The 22,316-nt window shown below is 48.0% G+C and overlaps 1 long non-coding RNA gene and 1 pseudogene across 2 annotated transcripts; both read left to right on the forward strand.

Moving 5' to 3' along the window:
- Positions 1-6,876: 6,876 nt before the first annotated feature.
- LOC144584101 (uncharacterized) lies at positions 6,877-9,290 on the forward strand. The gene is made up of 2 exons (XR_013538157.1): positions 6,877-6,935; positions 7,390-9,290. It is a non-coding gene; the product is annotated as an uncharacterized LOC144584101 (long non-coding RNA).
- A 4,755-nt stretch (positions 9,291-14,045) lies between these two features.
- Positions 14,046-21,856, forward strand: LOC140701690 (actin-like protein 9; annotated as a pseudogene). The gene is made up of 2 exons (XR_013538158.1): positions 14,046-17,882; positions 18,127-21,856. The product of XR_013538158.1 is annotated as an actin-like protein 9 (transcript).
- Positions 21,857-22,316: the final 460 nt, after the last annotated feature.

The raw sequence follows: 22,316 nt of genomic DNA on the forward strand, positions 1-22,316 counted from the left end.
GATGCTGTGTCGGGGGAGAAATGGGCACGTTTGAGGGAAATCCAGGAAGAAAGAGGAAACCCAGATCACATGTTGAGCAACTGCTGAAGAGCTCAGGGAATCTCTGGCTGCGGAGCCGGAGGTTGGGAGGTTGATTCCCCCACGGTGCTTCCTTGACAGGGGCTGGATTGGATGATCCTTCGGGGTCCCTTCCAGCTCTGCCGTTTTAAGATCATTAAGAGATATTCAGTCCATTGGTGCGGGAGATGTTCAGGGTTCAGTCCACAATATTGCCCTTAAAGGGAGAGGGGGGAAATCTTGTAGAAATAAAGTTGGATTATTTGATTCTTCTAACAAAAGATGTCAGACTGTTTCCTTGCCCAAAATCAGGTCTTCATCCCCATGATCAAGCTAACCCCCCCCCCACACACTTTTTACTAGTAGAGCAGACCTGGGCAAAAATTTTATTTTTAAACTACTAGGGATAGGGTAAGGAATACAAGGGGTGAAAGGAAGTGGAAGGGATGGAAAAAAGGTTTTGAGGATAGAACACAGAATATACAGTCATCCAATCTATTCATATTAAGCATACAAGCATCCAATCTATTCATTTTTCAATAAAATATCAACTTTCTACTTCTTCTACTTTTTAACTAGTTGATTACCTTCTAGCTTTCAACTTACAATTATGTTTTGGTTTGAGTTAAGTTATCCCAACGCTATCAGGAAACCAAGACCAATTGTAAAATACATCCCCTCTTTCAATTTCCTTTTGTCTTGGACATACATTCAGTATGCCTGAAAAAGTATACATTTCGATCACTTCCCATATTTTCTCAGTATGCTTCTTTTGTTTCCATGACTCTGTTTTCTTCCATTTTTGGAAGAGAAGGACGAATCTAGGACAGTAATCTGATTTTTAACCTCCCATTTTCTGACTGTTGTAGCTAAATAGCTTACTGGGTGACACTTAATCCCACCTATATTACCTGGCATCGCACTCAATGAACACAGTTCTGGAGTTCCTTTAACTGATGTTTAACATCTGATTATTTCTCTTCCATCAAATTTTCGATCTGGGTGAGACGCTCATTTACCTGCTGAAATCCTGTTGTTATTATCATTTGTGATCCGTGGATAGTTTTGAACATCAAAACCATTAATAGCTTTTTGTCTAAAGTTGATCATTTGCTTATCTTTAACATACTGTAAAAAAAAACCCTCTTTAGTATTTGTGAAGATTAACAAGTTTAAAATAAAAACATTCATAACATCACTCTTTCATTTGATTTTTAAGTAAAGTTGGTTCGGCCCCCGAATACAGTTCAGATTTTTCATGTGGCCCCCCTATAGAAATTAATTGCCCACCCCTGTAGTAGAGGAAGGGGAGCCTGATGTAGAGGAGTGGTCCCACTCTGGGCCTTGGTGTGGCTTTTCCAGGAGCTCTCCAAGGTTCTGAACTGATCCACAATGTCTAGCTTGCCCGTGTAAACGTCAAGGGTGTGAGATCCTGCAAACCTGTCGCCCATTGTGTCTGGATGCTTCCAGGACCCAACCCAACCCCGTTCAAGATCCATGAAAACAAAATGAAATCAATATAGCTCTTCTCCCTACCCGCGTCTGTCATTCCCCGATCTTTATAGCTTCTCTGATCTGTTTTATCTTCTCCATAAGAGAGTAGTTTCCCCATGCCTTGTTCTCTCTGCTCCCCCCCCCCCCCGGCCATCCATACACTTCCTCCTCTTCACCCCTCTTGAATCTTTTCAGGTGTTGAGTTTGCTCAGTGTCACCATCGCGAGAGGGAATTTCACATGCCTAATTAAAGCGGCTGCCGGCGGGCCCCGCGTCGATTTCCCCGGAGACGCTTCCCTGCCTTCCGACGTCCCTGTCAAGATCAAGGGAATAAAACATGGTTAACGTGAACAGCAGCGAATGAGGAGTGATTGACGAGACCGGAGCTGACGGCTTGCTTCCCCGACAGAAGAAAAACCACCCGCCCAAGCCCTTGGCCCCGGGGTCACCCTTCAAGACCAGCAGGTCAGGCATGTGCTGAAATCCGCACATCCACAGGGAACGGTGTGGGATCCCAAATTAGGATGTGCTGATGCTTGAAGCTTAGTGGGAGAAAAAGACGCATACCATGGATGGCTTGCCGCCTGTGGTCATGACAAGCCCCTCGCCAAATATCAGAGAATTGTAGAATCATGGACTTTGAAGGGGCCCATAAATCTGTTGAGTCCAACCCTCTGCTCAAGGCAGGAATCTAACTCAAAGCCCATCAGACAGAGGGTGGTCCCGTTTTCTCTTGAATGCTGCCACAGCGCTGTAGCGTTCACCCCGTTTTAAAGTCTTCATTAGAAAGTCATTTTGCTACTATCCCTCAGCCTCATAATCAGAACCACCTATGAATATCCAGTTATTTCTGTTTATTATTATTATTTTAAACCACTTGATATTGCAGTCTTTCGCCATTTTTTGGCCATATCTAGACCTCCGGCATCTAGGAGATTCTCCATGTCTTCCAAAATGTCTTGAACTGTCCTTTCCAAGTAATTTTCTAGAGTCACGCAAAAACCTTCTTTACACCCACTCTGACCCTCCGTGTCATGTCATTTTTGAAAGGTAACTTCATTACCCTCTCATTACTACCTGATATAACTTAGCTCTCCCGTTATAACCGCGTTGCTTCTAACTCGTAGCTTGCAATGTTTGGTGACGGGGGACCGTAACAGTGACTCATTCTTTCTGGAAACCTGCTCTTTATCAGTCTGGAAAACCTGATGTCCATAACGAACCCCCCCTTCCCCAAATTCCAAGAGGCAGTGAGTAGACACCGATCGATTTTTTTGCCCTGCGGCGTCTGCCGAATGACAGGCGCAGGCAGTGCTTGGACGGGGAGAGAAGCCCAGTCTGCACTGCAGAGTTAATTTGTGTCTGTAGACACGCGCCGGCTGAGACGAGATTCCCCTTTTTATTTCCTGCCCCCGGGGCAGAGAGGGAGGGGAGAGCATGATCAGGTTTCTGCGGTCTTCGCCAGGCAGTCAACCCCTCGACGGTTTGATGGGGGGGGGGCTTCTGCTAATGAATGGTCTTGTTACTGTTTTTACCGTTGCTTGGCATGGCAGGAGGTAGCAAGGCTGTGGAGGCAAATCAGGGTGATGGGGAATGTGTGATGCAGAATCTTAGGATATATGAGGTTGAGGGGGCTCCTCTGAGGCCATTGAGTCCAACCTCTGACTCAAGGCAGGAATCCAAATCCAAGAAGATCATCTTTTTTGCTTCCATTCGTCAGGGTGGCCCGGTGTCTGCCTTTAGAGCAGGCAGGCCTCTGTTTCAAGAACCAACCCAGGTTCTGCCTCTTTTTGAAGTCATCTGTGAAGCCTCCTCCATTGGCATCTGGTGTAAAGGTGAAGGATGGCAAAGATTGAGAGCACTGGCCTTGACCTGACCCACCATCCACAGCAAACAGCACTTAGCAGCAGAATCTGAAGGCACATACACACCCTGTTTACCTTACTCAAATGTGGCACATTAAAATTCTGTTTGCAGTGTTAAAGGCGGGGGGAATGACATTTTTGTGGCATTATAGCATAATGGAGTGGGAAGGAGCATCTGAGACCATCCAGTTCAAACCCCTGCGCAAGGCAGAATCCAACTCAAAGCCCATTGGACAGAGAAGGTGGTCCCGTTTTCTCTTGAATGACGCCACAGCGCTGTAGCGCTCACCACCTCTCAAGGTCATGGGTTCCAATGTTGTACTGCTCTAACAGTTAAGAAGTTTTTCCTGATCTTCAGCTGAAATCTAGCTTTGTGTCGCTTGCCTCTGAACGTAGAAATCAGCACATTCCATTTTCTGCAACGGCAGGGGCAAAACCAGAGGGACCAGAGGGTGCCTTCAACGCCTTCGTTTCTGGACAAGCCGTCGAAAACGTTGGTCTGTTTTCCTTTTGTTGTCTATTTTGGCGGAGCACGTCCTCTTAGCAATGCAGACCCGGCCACCCTAGCCCTAAAGGAAGAGCCAAGGCTCATCCCATCGACTCGGGTAGGTCTTTGCTTTCTTCTCCCTGCAGCCTGCCTGTGCTGGCTCTGCGCTTTCCTGTTTTCACACCTGACGCGGACCCACATCCGGCCATCTCCCATCACCTCCAGGCCACACTTTTCATTTGGGTATGTGCTGGGTCCCCCCCCCCCCCTTTCATGTTTCGCTGGCATATGTGGCCTTCCTCAAGACCGGGCCCCAGGTCCCACCCAAGTGATGCCCCTTGGCTTGATGGTTCTCACAAGACAGTCATTTTTGCTACGCCAGGGAAATACAGGGCATCCGTCTGGCTGTGGAGATTATTCAGTGCCTCGGGGCTGTCAAGGTTTCTGACTGCCTCTGAGGTTCAGTAAGTGGGAATGCCAAGGATAGAGGGAGGAAGGAGCTGATGATGGAAGGAAGGAGCTGATGATGGGAGGGAGGGAGGGAGGGAGGGAGGAGCTGATGATGGAAGGAAAGAAGGAAGGAGCTGATGATGGAAGGAAAGAAGGAAGGAAGGAAGACAGATAGACAGATTGCGCCAGGAAGGAAGGATGGACAGACTGACAGATAGAAGGAAACTATTCAAGGTTTTGGAAGGAACACAGGACTTGCTGATAGCCAGCTGTGCTCATCCATCTTTTTCCCCACCTTTCTAAGGAATCCTTTTTTTTGACCTGCCAATTTCCTCCTCTTGAATCTTTATTTTTTTCCCTTCCTTTTTATTAGAAGAGATCTGCGTTAGAGAGAGGGAGCATGCTCTCTTCCATAGTGGTTACTGTGCGTGGGACTCAGCATCTGGGGTTCCTGTGTTTAGGGTTCCCTTCCTCCCGCACTATCTCTGAACAGATTTCCGGAAAGGTAAAGGAACGCTTTCTAGTTTTACCTCATTGCTGCTAGTTTCTGGAATATCTGCTCATATTTCATAGCCACAGACCCAGCGCTGTGGTTCACTTTGTTAGTACAAATGCCAAATATTTTTCAACGGAAAACTGTTTTTCTTTTAATTTTATTTGTATCTTCCCAGCAAATTTGAAGTGACTTAAATGGCCTTCTCCCCCCCCCCCAGTCATCACCTTATCTTTACAACCACCTTGCGAGGTAGCTTTGGCATAAAGAAAGAATGATGAGAGAATTCCTGGGGTGGGCAGGACTTGAACTCGGGATTTCTTAATCTTGGGCTGGTCCCTCTTTGTCCTCCAGCCCGGTGGACTTTGCAAAGTTTCTGTACTACCTGGGGATCCCTATGCACCACCTTGGCGGGAAAATGCAGTCTGCATTGAGGTTCATGCTTCCTAAATAATAATTAAGCTCCGCCTCTTAAAGGTGCTCGGCTGCTTTGAGCAAAGAACCCTTTTGCTCTGCTCTTTGGCGCCATCCCTGCTCGGAATGGCCAAGGATGGGATTACACCTGTTGTCATGCTTGGAGTCGGGTGACGCAGAAGGCCAATGAGCTTCCACCGGGATCTATAAACCGGGCCGGTTGAGCAGCCAAGCTGCTGACCCCTCTCCTTTTACTCTCTGAGCATCATGTTCTAGATTGGCCCGAACAAGCCCTCTGCGTGATCAGAAAACCCCCCCCCCCAAAACAAGAGGAGGACTTTTCTGAACCAAGGAGTCATCCCACACTGGGTCTCTCCCCCCCCCCCCCCCCCGATTATTTTAGTGGAAGAGGGGAAGCCACAGTTGTGAGAAGTGGGAAGCCGAGTCTCCTTCTATATCTTGGTCACTTTGCAGAAAGCTGAAGTGTTTTGGCATTCCACCGACCTGCACCCAGCTGCTAGCAGCCGTAATGAAGCTCTTAACAATGCCCGCTGGGACCCCGCGCCGGCCACGCCAGATGCTTCCGTGGCCAAGCCGAGCCATCGATGTGCTACCCCGGCATCTGCCGCCCACCGGCTGGTGGAAGCACTGACCTCAGTCTGCCCTTTGGCTCTTCCTCCTGCCTTTCCCTCCTCCTCCTCCTCCTCCTGCAACCCTGCTCCCACTTCAGCCCTGAAAGTCTTGGCGTTGGCACAGGAGAAGGTAGCGCGGCAGATCAGCTTCCTGCGCCGCGGGCAGGGAGCCAGACGGGCATTCCCATAAAAAGTTGGTTTCCCTGCCATCAAAGTGGAAGGTGGAGAAGTCGGCAAAGGGTCCAGGTGGATTTGAACTTGGGCCATGTTTGGGGAAACGATTGCCGGCGCACGGGGGGGGGGGGGGCAGTTCCCCAGAAGGCGAAAAAGAAGCTCAAATGACCTCGGCCTGCTCCATCGTTACCATCGTTTGGATGGTGCTACCGCTCCTATCCCTCCTTCCTTCTCTCTCTCTCTCATCTATTTACCATCAGCAACTTTCTTCCTCCCTCCCTCCCGTCACCAGCTCTTTCCTTCCTTCCTTCCTCCCATCATCAGCTCCTTCCTTCCTTCCTTCCTCTTTCCCTCCCTCTCCTTTGAACTCTTCCACCCAAAGAGCTGCTCAGGCCAAAAAGATTTGGGGAGGGATATGTCTGTGTGTCAGGAATCCATATCAACACACGTGGCTTTGATGAATTATGTACCAAGCAGGTGACCTCATTCGTTCAGACTGATTTTTCCACCACGTCACTCTAATTACAGCAGATTCCTTGGAAGGGGGTGATGGGGGGGGGACACGGCGGAGAGACGGCAAGTCCGTTCTCCTGACTTCAGCTAACTTGTCATGTTGGTGGATGATCTGTGCGGTGGAGCGGCCCAACGTGCCTTCCTTAATTATTAAAGCCACGCTTGTCTGGGCTCCAGAGACGGCTTCGTGTTTTCTCCCACCCAACCTCATGTCGATCCTTGTTATTTAATTAACTCTCCTTCTATTCCAGGAGGGAACATAATGTATGCTCTTTAAAGGTCCTGATAATTTGGGACGATCCACAAGGAAGTTCTGCCATTCCACAAGGAAGTTCTACAGTCAGACGTTGGAGAATGTAAGGTGTCACTTATGACCTTAGAGACAAGGGAAAGTTTCCAAACTTTTCTACTGGGCGGGAAAACGACAAGATTTAATTTTTTTCTGCATTATTTACCTTTTGGAACTTTTTGCAAAAAAATAGCAGGCAATATCCACATAGTCATCAATATTTTAATCTATCGATCTATCCAACCAAATCTATTGCTCTATAATCAGATCCTTTTTTCTTTCCTCTCTGTACTTCCTTTCTATCTATCTACCTATCTGTCTGCCTGCCTGTCTGTCTATCTATTATCAGCTCCTTATCTATCCATCCATCCTTCCATCCATCCATCCTTCCTTCCTTCATCTATCTGTCTGTCTGTCTGTCTGTCATTTCATGCGAAAGCTTTGAGGTTTGCACAACCCAAAATCACTTTTATTTGCTAGTAATGGAGTTAAAAAATCCTCTTGTTTTCCATCTCATGCAGGCCTGGAAAATGTGGTAACTGAATCCCCCCCCTTGAATTTATGTCTCAATGGGTCAATCCATGCAACCTGTTCCACCAAACATAAGAACGTCAGTGAGTGCTCATTATTTCCTTGTTTAACTCGCCATTAAATAAAATGGGGCAGGAATAGCTAAGAAAAATATATCCGGTTTCAAGCACCCTAACTTAAATGTGTAGTCAGTAAACCATACCCTTTGATACGATATCCCATGTCTGTTTCCCACTCATTCCCTGCCCCGCATATTCCTTAACTGTTGAGTTTTCAAATTTGTACTGGATTGCTAGTTTTTCATTAAGGTTCCCCCACCCCACCCCAGAAATGCAATGTTTTCTTGTGGTCTGTCCCTAATTCAGATGTCCTTGTAAAAACCCCAAAGGTTTTTGAACATGTCTCATCATCGCAATGGATTATCGGTTTTGTAGTTTCCCAAGGAGGCAAAGTAACCAGATGAGTTTTGTCTCCTGGAGTGGTCCCGTATTGTGGTGGTGGTGGGGGAACCAACTCGGAACGGAGACCGTGAGATCTTGTTTCGAAGCGGCTTTGAGATCTGGGTTGCTTTTCTCCAAATTTATTCTTAGCCCCTCCCGTCTTCTTGCTCCATCTTGAACTGAGTTCGGGAGAACGCCTTACAAACCCTGGTCAACGTGACCGCACCAGTTGCCTGAGCAGATGGAGCGAACGCACCGCCCAGAATAGCCTTCTGATTGTTTTTAGCAGGTTTTCAAACACGGCATTGAAGCTCAAAGCGTTTGGCCTTCTTTTCTTTTCTCTCTTTCTCACCTACCTCCCCCATTGTTCTGTCATTTTATCAGCCGCAAGGAAGGAAGGGGGAGGGAAACCGTTCCTTGTTCAAAAGACTTTGGACCAATTTTCATGACCGGCCTTGAGACAGGTTTTACAGGTGTGGGACGAAGTACCAAAGCAATGAGGAAATGCAGGTAGATTCAAATGGGGAGGAATCTTCTTCCAGGATGATTTTGATGAGGATTTCCTTAAAAAATTTGGGGGCCTTTTTCAGATGTAGGATGGAAAGCACCTGATAGTTTAGACACTTTAATATGGGAGAAAGCCAAATTGGTGGCTTCAAAGATCCGGGTCTGGAACATCAGGGGCTTAACTCTTGAAAATCTGGGTTTGATGCTGTTTGTTGTTGTTAAGTTGTTAAGTCGTGTCTGACTCTTCGTGACCCCATGGACCAGAGCCCTCCAGGCTCTCCTGTCTTCCACGGCCTCCCGGAGTTTGGTACCAAATTCATGTTGGTCGCTTCGGTGATCCTGTCCACCCATGTCGTCCTCCATCATCCCCTTCTCCTCTTGCCTTCACTCTTTCCCAACATCCGGGGCTTTTCCAAGGAGTCTCCTCTTCTCATGAGATGGCCAAAGTATTGGAGTCTCAGCTTCAGGACTTGTCCTTCCAGTGAGCACTCGGGGTTGATATCCTTCAGAATGGGGAGGTTTGATCTCCTTGCAGTCCGGGGACTCTCAAGAGTCTCCTCCAGCATTACAATTCAAAAGCATCCATTCTTCGGCAGTAAGCTTTCTTTATGGTCCAGCTCTCACTTCCATACATCACTACTGGAAAAACCATAGCTTTGACTCTGCGGACCTTTGTCAGCAAGGTGATGTCTCTACTTTTAAGATGTTGTCTAGGTTTGTCATCACTTTCCTCCCAAGATGTAGGCATCTTTTAATTTCATGGCTGCTGTCAACATCTCCAGTGATCATGGAGCCCAAGAAAGTAAGGTCTGTCACTGCCTCCAGATCTTCCCCTTCTATTTCCCAGGAGGTGATTGGACCAGTGGTCATGATCTTAGTTTTTTGTGGGGTTTTTTTTTTTTTTTGGTGTTGAGCTTCAGACCATTTTTGGCGCTCTCCTCTTTCATCCTCATTAAGAGGTTCTTTAATTCCTCCTCACTTTCTGCCATCAGAGTGGTTTCATCTGCATATCAGAGGCTGTTGATATTTCTTCAGGCAATCTTAATTCCGGTTTGGGATTCCTCCAGTCCGGCCTTTCGCATGATGTATTGTGCATATAAGTTAAATCAGCAGGGAGACAATATATAGCGCTTGTCGTACTCCTTTCCCAATTTTGAACCAATCAGTTGTTCCATATCCAGTTCTAACTTTTGCTTCCTGTCCCACATATAGGTTTCTCAGGAGATAGATAAGGTGGTCAGGCCATAGTTTGTTGTGGTCGACACAGTCAGAGGCTTTTGCGTAGTCATTTGTTGCCATAGCCAGTCATATTAAGGCTCAATTAGGCTTGCCAGATTTTTTTTAAATAGGAATAATCTTAGAACTGCAGAGCTGGAAAGGACCTTATAGATCATCAAGTCCAGCCCCTGTCAAGGGGGCTCCATGGGGAAACCGGATCCCCAAGCTCTGGCTATACAGCCCAAGCCCTAAATGCCTGAGCTATGCAGCAGGTCTGCTTTTAATTATTTATAATATAAATAATATATAAATCATATATTTATAATATAATATATAATATTTATTTAGTTGGGGAAGGGAAACACCATAGTGTTATATATAAGGCAGTTTCAGGTCATTGGAACAATTTTATAAACACATCCACCCTCCAGGGAAGTTCGGCAAGGGGTGCCATTTTGCAAAAATCCCGCCGGTTTTCATCCTTTGTGTCTGTATATAGACACACACATCAAGAAGGCTCACCGCGGTTCAACTCTAGTACTGCAGTCAAGACTCTTCTCATTACCTGAGTTTGATCCCAGCTGGCTCAGATCACCGGCTCAAGGTTGACTCAGGCTTCTGAGGCTGGAACGTTGAATACCCAGCTCATGGGCCGGGGAGTTTTCCTTGTGTGATTAAATTCTAAACTGCCCAGAGAGTGCTTTAAGCGCTCTCGGGTGCTCTAGAAGCAGCACACGGTGCTTTTAATAGTAAGCACATGGCCCTTTAAGGATGTAAGCTCACCTTAGGACATTCTTCAGGAGAAGGGTGGAATTAAAACATTTTAAAGAAAAAAAGAAAGAAAAACAGAGAAGGGGAGACCCTGCTACTGAAAACTCAGATTTTTTTTCAGGGGCGGCGTGCCCACTCCTGCTTTTATCCCGAACTCCAGAGCTTGAATCCCGTCTTGGAGAAAAGTTTCAGCCCTTTGGCTCCTTTGAGTCTCGGAATAAAATCCGGAGCAGACTCTTGTACTCTCATGAAATCGGCTTTCATTCTTGCTCCCGCCAGGTTTGCCTTCATTTCCTACCCTGATTTTTTTAAAAAATAATAATACAAATTTGGTCAGGTTTTTTTTTCTTAACCCGCCAGCCTCTATTGGTAGAGAGACTCTAGGAAAGAAAATGCCAGGATTGACCGAAGGAAGCAGGGCAGGATCTCGGGAGGGGGGGGTTGGGGGGGGAGGTCAGTGTGCAAGATCAGGGGCTGGAGAGGATGGCATCCAGGGTTCCTTTCTCTGGAAGGCGCACACGCTTGCTCTTCTCTGGAGACGAGACAGAATAATTTGTAATGTTTACCCACAGCTGTCTGAGAAACACTTAGGTTTATGAAGTGTGCGTTGTAAATTTTCCACCAGCTGCTGCCGTAGGAAGGGGGGAAAAACTGAGGGGTGGGTGGGAGGAAAAGCTGCCTTCCACTCCCCCTTTATGAGGAATCCTGCTGGGGGGGGAGAGTTGCTGTGGGGGGGGGACAAACAACTCCCTTACACCCCACAAATTGCAACCCTCACTCTTCCCTTCCCTACTACAGAGCTTCGAGGTCGTGGGATCACCGACCCCCGGCACCGCTAGCCAGGGTCGGCCCTTCCGCCTCCAACATTGACTCTCCTTCCTCTTATCCCTTGGCTTTTCTCCCCATTCCTGTTTGGCTTTAGGATCAAGTTCCTAGTCCTTGTTTTTTCATCCTTTCCCGCCCCTCCTTTTTTTTTCTTTCTTTTTAGCCAAGAGAAAGCAAGCCTAACACCAGACTTTTTTGTGAAAACCCTTTAATTCATCTATTTCTGAGTATGTTAAGTTTTATTTTGCAGAGAGAGGTAAGAAATAAGAGAGATGTAGGAGGATCTCTATGACATGTCACATTTTCTACCCAACCTACATTTTGAACCCATCAGCATTTTTATGAGTAATCCGGTCCTTCTCACCAGATGACTCATAAACAGGTTTAAAGGGTCTCGGTTGCAGAAAAAAATACGACATGTCATATTTAAAAAGTCCTCCCCCATAATCTGAGAACGGCAGAGCTGCAAGGGACTGCTAAGGATGATCCACCAGGTAGCTTCCAACATTGATCCAGTGACCTACGGAGAGTTGTATTTTTTTTCTTTTGTTCTGCTTTCGGTTTTCCTACCAAGCTTCTAGTCCTTAAGACTCTGAAGGGCTGGACCCACCCCTCTCCGTGATCCTTTCTCTCCCATCCTGCCTTCCCTTCTCGCTGCCTCATGACGCGAAGCCTGGGGGGGGGGGAGCCACGCACTCTCCCATTACCAACACCCGAGCTCCCTCCACCTTTAATGGCCCATTTCCCTTAATGAACTCTTAAATGCCGGAAGCTTCTCGGCGCCATAATGAACTTTGCTAATCAAGGTGCTATCTGTGTGCCAGCGCTCATAATCATGGCGCACCTCTGCTTTCTGACTGGGGAAGCAAGGCGGGAGGGTCTTCCTCGTAGGCGGGAGGTAGGTCGCAAAGGCATCAGGGGTTTGAAGCCAAAGGCAGACTGCACCTGTCTGTGGATGATCCATTATGTTGGCCTATCAGACTTCCGTGCCAGCTGAGACCCGAGGCCTGGCGAGCCCATCCTTGTGTTCCCAGATGCGCCGGTGGTGCAGGATTCGTGTGTAGCCATGCGCCCGGTTCTTGCATGCCACCGAGTCCCCTCGGACGAAGGACGACCCTAGAATCGAGCGATCTCTAGAAGGCCCCGCCTTCAACTCCCCTGCTCCACTCTTGCCAACTCAAACCCGTTGTGGCTTCCTTTAGGGAGTCAGCCCATCTCACATCCAATCTTCCTCTTCCCCTGCGGCCTTGCGCCTTTCTCAACGTTAGGGTCTTTCCCAGAGACTTCCTGTAACGTGCCCAAAGCAGGACAGCCTCCGTGGCATCATTTCTGCCTCTCTCTCGAGAGTCCAGGCCTGAGAGATTCAAGGACCCGCTTCTTCGTCTTCCTAGTAGAGTAGCCACTAAAGCTTCCATCCAGCACCACGTTCCAGACACATCCTTTTCTTCCTCCATCAGCTCTTTTCACAGTCCAGCATTTCGTGTGCGCCCCCCCCCCCCCGCACAGGGTGATCGGGAAGCTAAGCGTATGGATGGTCGTGGTCGTCTCCAGAGATGCATCTTTCCTCATTCGGAGCCTCCCTCCTCCTTGGCAGCCCTCTCCCTTCGGATCGAGGGTTTGAAGCCCTGAAATTAAACCTCTGAAACTCCCGGCCGGCTTGACCGTCACCCGTAAACTGAACCCACCTAATTGCGTGTTGGTTGCTACAGGGTGGAGGAATATAACAGTGCCATTCCAGAGAGTTACTTAGCTCAGTCAAGTAAGTAATAACATTAGCCGCAGCAAACTCATTTCACCCACTCAGGGTGCTTGGTCCTTTTCTCTCTCCCTCCCCCTTCTTAACGGTGCCATTAATTACTGCCTGAGGGGGGACGGCCATGAACTTCTATGCCCTTCTTTTTATGTTTCTGGAGATGATCTTCTGTCTGTAAAACTCCCGTGTCCTTGCTGGTTTTACTGTCCCATTGACGTGCTGGAAGGAGGACAGCGAAATGGAGAGGAGGCAAGCAGGGAAGAAAGAGCTCGGCAGAATGTAGCCCCATCCTCCATTTGAAGCGTAGTCCTGTAGCGCTGGAAGGGACCCAAGAAGGTCATTTAGTCCAGCCCCCCTCCTTGCCAGAGGAGGGAATCCATGTACAGATTGTTGCTGATGGATGGGTCCCCAAGCGGTTTAAAAAGCTCTAAACATTTCTATTGACCCCGAAGACAAATTTGTTTCATTGTTAAATAGTTCTTAATATAATAACGATGTGCTGTCAAGTCTGACTTACAGTGACCCTTTTCAAGGTTTTCCAGGTAAAGAACACTCAGGCACGTTTTTCTGTTCACTTCTTCTAGGACTGGGCAGCTTGCCCAAGGCCACCCAGGCTGGCTTTACTCCCAGGAGGCCCGGGGGGTGGAGGGTGGAATTCAAACTCCCAACCCCCAGCTTCGCAGACAGACCGAAGCCACTGAGCAATCCAGCCAGCAGAATTTCAGACTTAACGACGACCCTTTCGAGAGCCTTCCAGGTAGAAAATATTCAAGAAGTGTTTTATCATTCTCTTCTTCTGGGGCTGGTGCCCTGGAGCTGCATCCAGCTTTCCCCAGGATACAAATGCTGGCTCTTTTCCCAAAAGGCACCATGTGGAATTGAACTCCCAACGGTTGTTGTGGGTTTTTCGGGCTTCTTGGCCGTGTTCTGAAGGTGGTTCTTCCTAACATTTCGCCAGTCTCTGTGGCCAGCATCTTCAGAGGACAGCAAACTGTTTGGCTTCCTGCTTTGCTGTCCTCTGAAGATGCCGGCCACAGAGACTGTCGAAGATGCCGGCCACAGAGACCCGGCCGTGAAAGCCTTCACGAATACATTGAACTCCCAGCGTTCAAATGGCAGAGCTGGAAGGGACCCTTAAGGATCATCCAGTCCAGCCCTGTCAAGGAGACCCAGTGAGGGATTTGAACTTCCAACTTTCCAGGGAATTCTTTCCTACATTTAGACAACATCTCCTATAAATGGAATCCCCTTGCCAGCTCCCTCTTTGGCGCCACAACCCTCCCAGTCTTTGAAGGAAGCAGTTAACACCACCTCTCGGCTTTTCCTTTGGGGAACTCAGTGGAAGCCGCTCCTTCAGCCTTTCCTTCTCCTAAGGCTTGGCTTCCAGACCGTTGACTACCTTGGGGTATGATCAGAAGGCAACCTCGGATCGTGGTAGATCGCGGCAGAAAGGGTGATCTTGCTGGGCTTGGTCTCCTTTAAAACAACCTTCTTGTGCAAAACCAAATCAGGTCCCGACCACTTCACCCCGCCTTCAAAGAACGAATAGCCGTATAATTTATTGAAAAGGTATAGATGGCGGACAGAGCTGGTCCGGTCCAAGGCTTTCTGTACATTGTCCAGTCACCAGAGAATAGATTGAGCCAGATTGTGCCATAGGTGGTCCTGAAGACGAGCTAAACATCCGTTGGGTTGCGCCCTTATTCATAGAATCATGGCGTTGAAAGGGGCCTCTAAGGCCATCCAGTCCAACCCCCTGCTCAAGGCAGGAAGCCAAATCCAAGCAGATCTGACAGAGGGTGGTCCAATTTTCTCTTGAATGCCTGCAGTGTTGGAGTGCTCAGCACCTCCCAAGCTCATTGGCTCCATTGTCATACTGCTCGAACAGTTAAGAGGTTTTTCCTGATACTCACCCTAAATCTGGCTTCCTGTCGCTGGAACCCATTCTGACATGTCCTGCTCTCTGGGAGGACGGAGGACAGATCCTGCCTCTCCTCTGTAGGACGACCTTTCAAGTCTTTAAAAAGTGCTCTCCTATCTTCCCTCAGGCTTCTTTTTTCATGGCTAAACAGGCCCACCCGGTTCGTTCTGTCTTTCCTCCTTCTAGGGCTTGGTTTCTGCCCCCCCCCGATCCTCCTTCTTGCACCTCCTCTGAACTTGTTCCAATTTGTCAGTATCCTTCTGGAAGTGCGGTGTCCAGAACTGGACACAGTACTCAAGGTGAGGCCTAACCAGTGCTGAATAGGTTAGTTCAACCTTGTCTGGATGCATTGCAGCTTCTCAAAATTCTACTTAACTGCCATATCCAGAAGTGAATTAAGCCTCCCCCCCTCCAAAAAAAATCTCTTATTTGCTCTCCTTTCTGAACCAGAGCAGATGCATCGCCTTGTTCCCTTCTGTCTTGCTTTTAATCTCCAGATTTGGTATCGCCATAGGGTTCCTGGGGAACATGAGGGAGAGATGGAGGAGGTGAGAAGGAATACGTACCTTAGAAACCAGGCTGTGGGGAGTTGGAAGCCGAAGCAGCTGAATTGCAGGATCTAGTTCATTGTGTTGGAAACCGTCGGCCCCCACACCAATTGCTCCCAGAATCTGGGGACCTTCTATTAGACCAGAGCTGATTTCTCCTATAGGTCCCTGAAGACGAGCTCTTTAAGGTGAAAAGCAAAGACGGATGGGTGTTAAGAGCTGTGCGCATTTAACCTTGAGAAAAGAAGACCGAGGGGAGAGAGGAGAGCACTTTTCAAAGACTTGAAAGGCAGTCCTACAGAGGAGGGGCAGGATCTGTCCCCCACCCTCCCAGAGTGCAGGACACATCATCATGGGCTCAAGCGACAGGAAGCCAGATTTAGGCTGAAGATCAGGAAAAACGTCCTAACGGTTAGAGCAGTATGACGACGGGACCCATGACCTCGGGAGGGGAGTGAGCACTCCAACACTGAAGGCACTCAAGTCAAAACTGGGCAAGCGTCCACTTTGCTTTGATCTGGATTCCTCCTTGAGCAGAGGGTTGGGCTTGATGGCCTTAGAGGCCCCTTCCAACTCCATTATTCTAGGATTCTATACATCTATACAGCAAAACATAAGGACACAACGCAGCCCACATTCGGGCCATTTGCCAGAAAATAAGAGGGCAAAAATGTGTCTTATCTCTTTTTTCTTTTTCTTTTTGCCAGATCCTTGGTTAAATCTTATACTGCTGGGTCCTGTACCAGAGCAGCCGTCCAGGAGGCTCACACTAATCGTTCTGCACGTGCCTCTAAGCCCTTGGGCCCGTACATGTGAATCTAAGCTATGCCGGGCACGGGTTCAACCCAGGCATTGGTGGTGGTGTGCGCCACCCCAGCCGGCTTGGTGGCGACCGGAAAGGGAATTAAAAAGCAAACACCCCGGCCTTTATCACCCCGGAGGAAACCGAGCTGGGAGATGTAGGTTTCGGTTCCTCGGCTGAACCACTCATCAGATAAATCTTTGATGAACAAGGTAGAGCAAAAAGCCATTTGATTTGAGTGAGAGATAGAAGGCTCGGTGGGAGCCGGGTGGAGTGGAAGAGATATAACTTATCCAGTCAGCTGTCACTTCATCCTTCCACCAAATGGGCAGGTTTTAAATCAAGCTGGATCTAACCCTTTAACGCTTCCCTCCTTGTAAATCCCTTCCAGCCAAATTTCCCATCATTTTGCATTCAAAAGGGCGGGGGGAAGGCTAGCCCTTCCCTTCAATGCCCAGGCATAAATGCATTGCTTTTAAGACCCTCCTTTATTCATTCTTTAATACTGCTTTTCGGAATACAACACCTGGTCATCACAGTGGCCGGGGGCCCACCGAATTTGTAAGCTGTACTAAATTTGCCTTCTTGTATGGCATGGCCATCTCTTCGTCCACCATATCCTTATAGGGCTCTTTCCAGTGCATCTGAAGAAATAGGAAGCCACAAATTTTCCCGTAAGGTTGAAACGTTTCTGCATTTTTAAAGCCATTGTAATAAACATCTTTAACATCCTCTGTCCAGGATCCCATACAGATTTATTTGAAAGGGCCGCTTGAGGCATTAAAAGTTTTCTGTCCCAAATGACGAGCTTTGAACCACACCAGCATCACTGGCGTGGGCCAATAATATCGGAAGGTGTCGCTTGCATCGTGGTGTACAAAAGGCTGGCTTCTGAGCCCGGACGCAATCTGCTGGTGGAATTTACACCCATTTACACCAGTGGGCATGATTGCAGGATTTTGTCCGGTCGATCAATCAATCGATCGATCGATAGATGCCATATTAAATTAAAAATATTGCTCCCTTCCAGCTCTACATTCCTAAGATTATGATTGAAAACTGCTGGAGAGTTCGGTGGTTTAGGTTTCTGTCTACAGAGCCAGAGGTTGGGAGTTCAAATCCCCCATGGGGCCTCCTTGACTGGACCGGATGATCCTTATGGGTCCCTTCCAGCTCTGCCGTTCTAAGATGATGATGATTAATTCAGGAAGTCTTGGCAGTTAACATGTAATGGGCACTGACAATCCTTTCTCTGTTTAATTTCTCTGCCTCGATCAAGAGTCCTCTTTTTGTACATGTGAAATTCTGGGTCATCCTCCCTGCAGCTGTCGGGACCAGCTGATGTGTCCCCCACAACTACTACCAAAAAAACTTGGGGGGCATCCCTTGATTTCATCTCTCCTTCCTTTGTCCCCCCAATTGTGGGGGGAGATTAAGTCTTCATTCCCATTTCCGTTGACAACTCCGGGTGTGTTTAACCCCCACCCCACCCCACCCCTCCCAGCTGCTTACGGGGCCCAAAAGGTCACCCCGTTTTTGACGGAGAGGGCTCCCTGGCTCAGGTACCCATCTATATCTTCGCATCAGATAAAGTCTCTTGGCAGAAGCAAAGGAAGGAAGGAGAAAAAAAGGAAGGGAAGAAAATGCAGACTCATAAAAGCGAAAACCTGCTTGGAATTGTAGATCGGGCAGCCCCGGGTGAGTGTTATCTTGTGAATTTTAATTTACACGGGGAGGGAGGAACAGATGTCGCAGGCGGATTGGGGGCTGGGAGAGACAGCTGCCACCTTTCTTAAGAACGCCGCGTGGCCCGCTAAGAGGCGAGTGTGGTGCCACCAGGCTTTTTCTCTGCCAAAGCAGGCAGGCCTCCTAATATAGTTGGTGAGAAAGAGGAAATCTCCCTCTTGTCCGATCTGCAATCTCACCTTTCCTTTCTCTGTAGGATCGAAACACGCCACATGATCCTTGGATCCTATCCTGGGGGCTCTAAGATTCATAGAATCCTAGATTGATGGAGATGGAAGGGGGGCCTCTAAGGCCACCCTCTGCTCAAGGCAGAAATCCCAACCCAAGCGGATCTGACAGAGGGTGTTTGTGCAGTTTTCTCTTGAAGGCCTCCAGCATCAGAGCGCTCCCCACTTCCTGAGGTCACGGGTCCCGTTGTCGTACTGCTTGAACAGTTAAGAAGTTTTTCCTGAGATTCAGGTGAAATCTGGCTTCCTCTGAGGCCATTATTCTCCCATTTTCTGGGAGGATCAAGAACAGATCCTGCTCCTTCTCTGCTTTTCTACCTTTCAAGTCTTTGAAAAGTGCTATCCTGTTTAAAACCTCCCCATTCTGAAGGATATCAACCCTGAGTGCTCACTGGAAGGACAAATCCTGAAGCTGAGGCTCCAACACTTTGGCCATCTCATGAGAAGAGGAGACACCTTGGAAAAGCCCCGGATGTTGGGAAAGAGTGAAGGCAAGAGGAGAAGGGGATGATGGAGGACGAGATGGTTGGACAGTGTCATTGAAGGGACCAACATGAATTTGACCCAACTCCGGGAGGCCGTGGAAGACAGGAGAGCCTGGCGTGCTCTGGTCCATGGGGTCACGAAGAGTCGGACATGACTTAACGACTAAACAACAACAACACTTGGACAGTAAGGCAAAAGGAGTGATTACAAAAGAATTGCATAACTTTGAATGCTGACAATGAAGAAGTCATCATGTTTTACTTCTGTAATTTGGTTTGATCATGATCTGTATCCTCAAAAGGACCCCAGGCTTGGTTTTCTGGTCTACGTCTAGCTGAATCTAAGACAGTGGTTCCCAACCTTGGGTCCCCAGATGTTCTTGGACTACAGCTCCCAGAAATCCTGACCAACACCACAAGTAGTGAAGGATTCTGGGAGTTGTAGTCCAAGAACACCTGAGGACCCAAGGTTGGGATCCATTGATCAAGGATGTCCAAAAGGGGACACATAACACCAGGTGAGTTCTCACCATGTCAAAACAAAGTAGTACACTCAGATCCCTTGATGCGGACACCAAGCTTGACACCACCTTCCAGTCCATGGGCATTCCTCTCTATTTCGCTACTGCATCGCATTGAAGGCCTTAAGTTCTGGAATCACCTGAGTCAATCTAGAGAAGATTCAAGGAATTCCATTCGCCCATAAGATTCCTGGATTCTAGCCAACCACTTGTCATCTCTTGTGAAACGTGGTTCAGCTTTCTACCAGAGAGACAAAAGTTGGGACTTGCTGGCCCACTTTCATCCCCAAGCGATGACACGGTGAGAAGGGCTCCCAACCAGCCAAAGGTGAGGTCACCTGAGATGCTGGCATGGCATCATAGTTCAGCTATGTGACAACAGAGAGAAAATCCTTTAAAACTCTAGCTTTGTCACTCAGGGGTTGAGTTTGCAGGCGGAGGACTGGAGGGAAGGACTGATCATGTCCTTCAGAAGTTCCAGGTCAAAAAGCGCGGGACCTTCCCAGAAAAGGAGTCCTGGATCCTCAAGATCCAGGAGCCCGAGGCCAAGAATAGCAAGCCCTGGATCTCGGACATCTTCCAGAGAACGAGGTGCTAATACTGTGAGGTCTAGGACGCCAGAAAGAGCCCGAAAGATCATCAAAACAGGAGCCGTAGTGATAGATACTGGGACTGGGACATGTAAAGCTGGGTTTGCAGGGCAACAGACCCCTCAGGTGGTCCTTGAGATGGTGATTGGGTACCCCCACAGAGAAATCCATGAGAACCAGAAGAGACCGACCAGATACCTTTGTCGGGGAGTGCGCCCGGCTGGAGACTGACGTAGACATCATTTTGCCTCTCAAAAATGGCGTCATCGTTGACTGGGAAGCCGTGGAGGTTTTGTGGAGGCATCTCTTCAACGATAACCTCAAGGCCACCCCGGAAGAACATGCCCTGCTCCTGTCTGACCCTCCTCTCTGCCCAACGACCAACCGGGAGAAGCTGGTGGAGGTAGTCTTTGAGTCCCTTAACTCTCCGGGGATGTACGTGGCTTATCAGTCTGTCCTCTCCGTCTACGCCCATGGCAAAATCAGTGGGCTGGTGGTCGACACTGGCTATGCTACGACGCACACTGTCCCGGTCCACCAAGGACACAATTTGCCCCACGCCGTGGAGAGGATGGACATTGCTGGGGCCAACATGACGTCCTTCTTGATGGACCTCCTCAGGGACATGGGCCACGGTTTTGACGAGCGAATGCTTGCCGTCGTGGATGACATCAAGAAGAAGTGCTGCTACATGGCCCTTGATTTCGAGGTGGAGTGGAACTGTCCCAAGAAAGAATACATGATGGACTACCAGCTGCCGGACGGCCAGACTATTCGGTTGGGAAAGGAGAGATTTCAGTGCCCGGAAATGTTATTCCATCCTCCGCTGATGTCAGGGCTTTCTGTCTTCGGAGTCCCCAACATGGCCCTAAAAAGTTTGCGGAGAGTGCCAGAAATCTGCCGGAAAGAGATGTATGAAAACATCCTTCTGTGCGGAGGCTCTTCTGGGTTTGAAGGGTTCGAGAAGAGGTTCACCCACGACCTCTTGGCCAGCCTGCCCTCCAACACGAAAGTGAACGTCACAGCCGTGCCGCTCCGGAAATACTCCGTCTGGACTGGGGGATCCATCCTCGCGTCTCTGAAAAACTTTCAACCCTGCTGGGTCCGGAAAGAGCAGTATCAGGAACACGGGCCATATATTGTCCACCGGAAGTGCTACTGAACTTGGGGGAGTTGGATTCTCACCAAGCCATCCACAAAGGGGGAAAGGTATCAAAACAAAATAAATCCATGTGTTTGCAAAGGCATTAAGTGTAGGTTTGTGGTTATTGCCTGGAGAGGAACACATTCCTTGCGAGGTATATGCAGCTCTGCTTGTCCTTTCTGCATGCTCACAACGACCCTGTACAGGTAGGTCAGGCTGAGAGGCAGAGAATACAAGTGTTCCACCTGTGCATGCTTTAAAATGCTTATTTAAATGCACACTTCAGTGTGAACCCTCACGCTTATTGCACAGTGGGAGCCCCTTATCCACATGATCAATATCCGTTGATTCACTTATCCACAGTCTGAAGATACAGAAAATATTAAAAGAAAAATCCCATAAATATATATTTCTAACAATGAAGTTACCATAACTATATGTAGCATTCACTATCAAAATCGTGTTTTCTATTATCCACGATTTTCAGCATTTAGTGGGGGGTTTTGAATGGATTTCCTGTGGATACGGGGGTCCTACTGTAAGAGAAAAGGAAAAGAAGGTTGGAAATGAACACACAGAAAGCTGCCACCAATTCACCGTCTTTGAATGCTCAAGGAGCTGAAAACTGTGATCATCTTGTCCATTAAAACAGGAAAGAAGTCGGGGGAGACATATATTCCCAGTTCCAGTGGAGACCAATGACTGGGGTGTCAGGTGGGGTGATGGAACCAAGAGGCAAAGTATTTTAAGGTGGTTTGGTCACGAGTAGGCATTCGAGAGCCGTTAGCTTTGCAAAAGACTTGCTCCTCACGGAGAGGATAACACCTGATGATGATGATGATGATGATGATGATGATGATGATGATGATGATGATGATGATGATGATGATGATGATAATAATAATAATAATAATAATAATAATAATAATAATAATAATAATAATAATAATAATAATAATTTATTGTCATTGTAAGTATATACATAGTATACCCATACAACAAAATTCACAGACACCCAGAGACCAGACACATGCACACACATAAAATTCCCCAAGCACTCCCCACCCACTAAAAGTCCCCCACTAAAAATACAAACATCTACACCGCAGGCCAAGTAACACAGTCCAACTAATTATTCACTACTGGTGGTCTTTAAGCTCATTATTAATTGCAATTATAGCTCTGGGATAAAAACTATTCAGAAAACGTGTGGTCTGAGTCTTAATTGTTCTATATCTTCTGCCAGACGGTAACAATTCAAAAAAGTTATAAGCAGGATGGGAAGAGTCTCTCAGGATGCTGTGTGACTTCCTCAGACAGCGGGATGTGAAGATGTCATCCAGGGTTTGTTGATGTAGGTTTGTTGGGCCAAAACCTCACACTGGTGCATTTAGGGGACTCTCCTTTGAGGGGATAGTG

This window comes from Pogona vitticeps, chromosome 7 (assembly GCF_051106095.1).
Source record: "Pogona vitticeps strain Pit_001003342236 chromosome 7, PviZW2.1, whole genome shotgun sequence".
NCBI classification, from domain to species: Eukaryota; Metazoa; Chordata; class Lepidosauria; order Squamata; family Agamidae; genus Pogona; species Pogona vitticeps.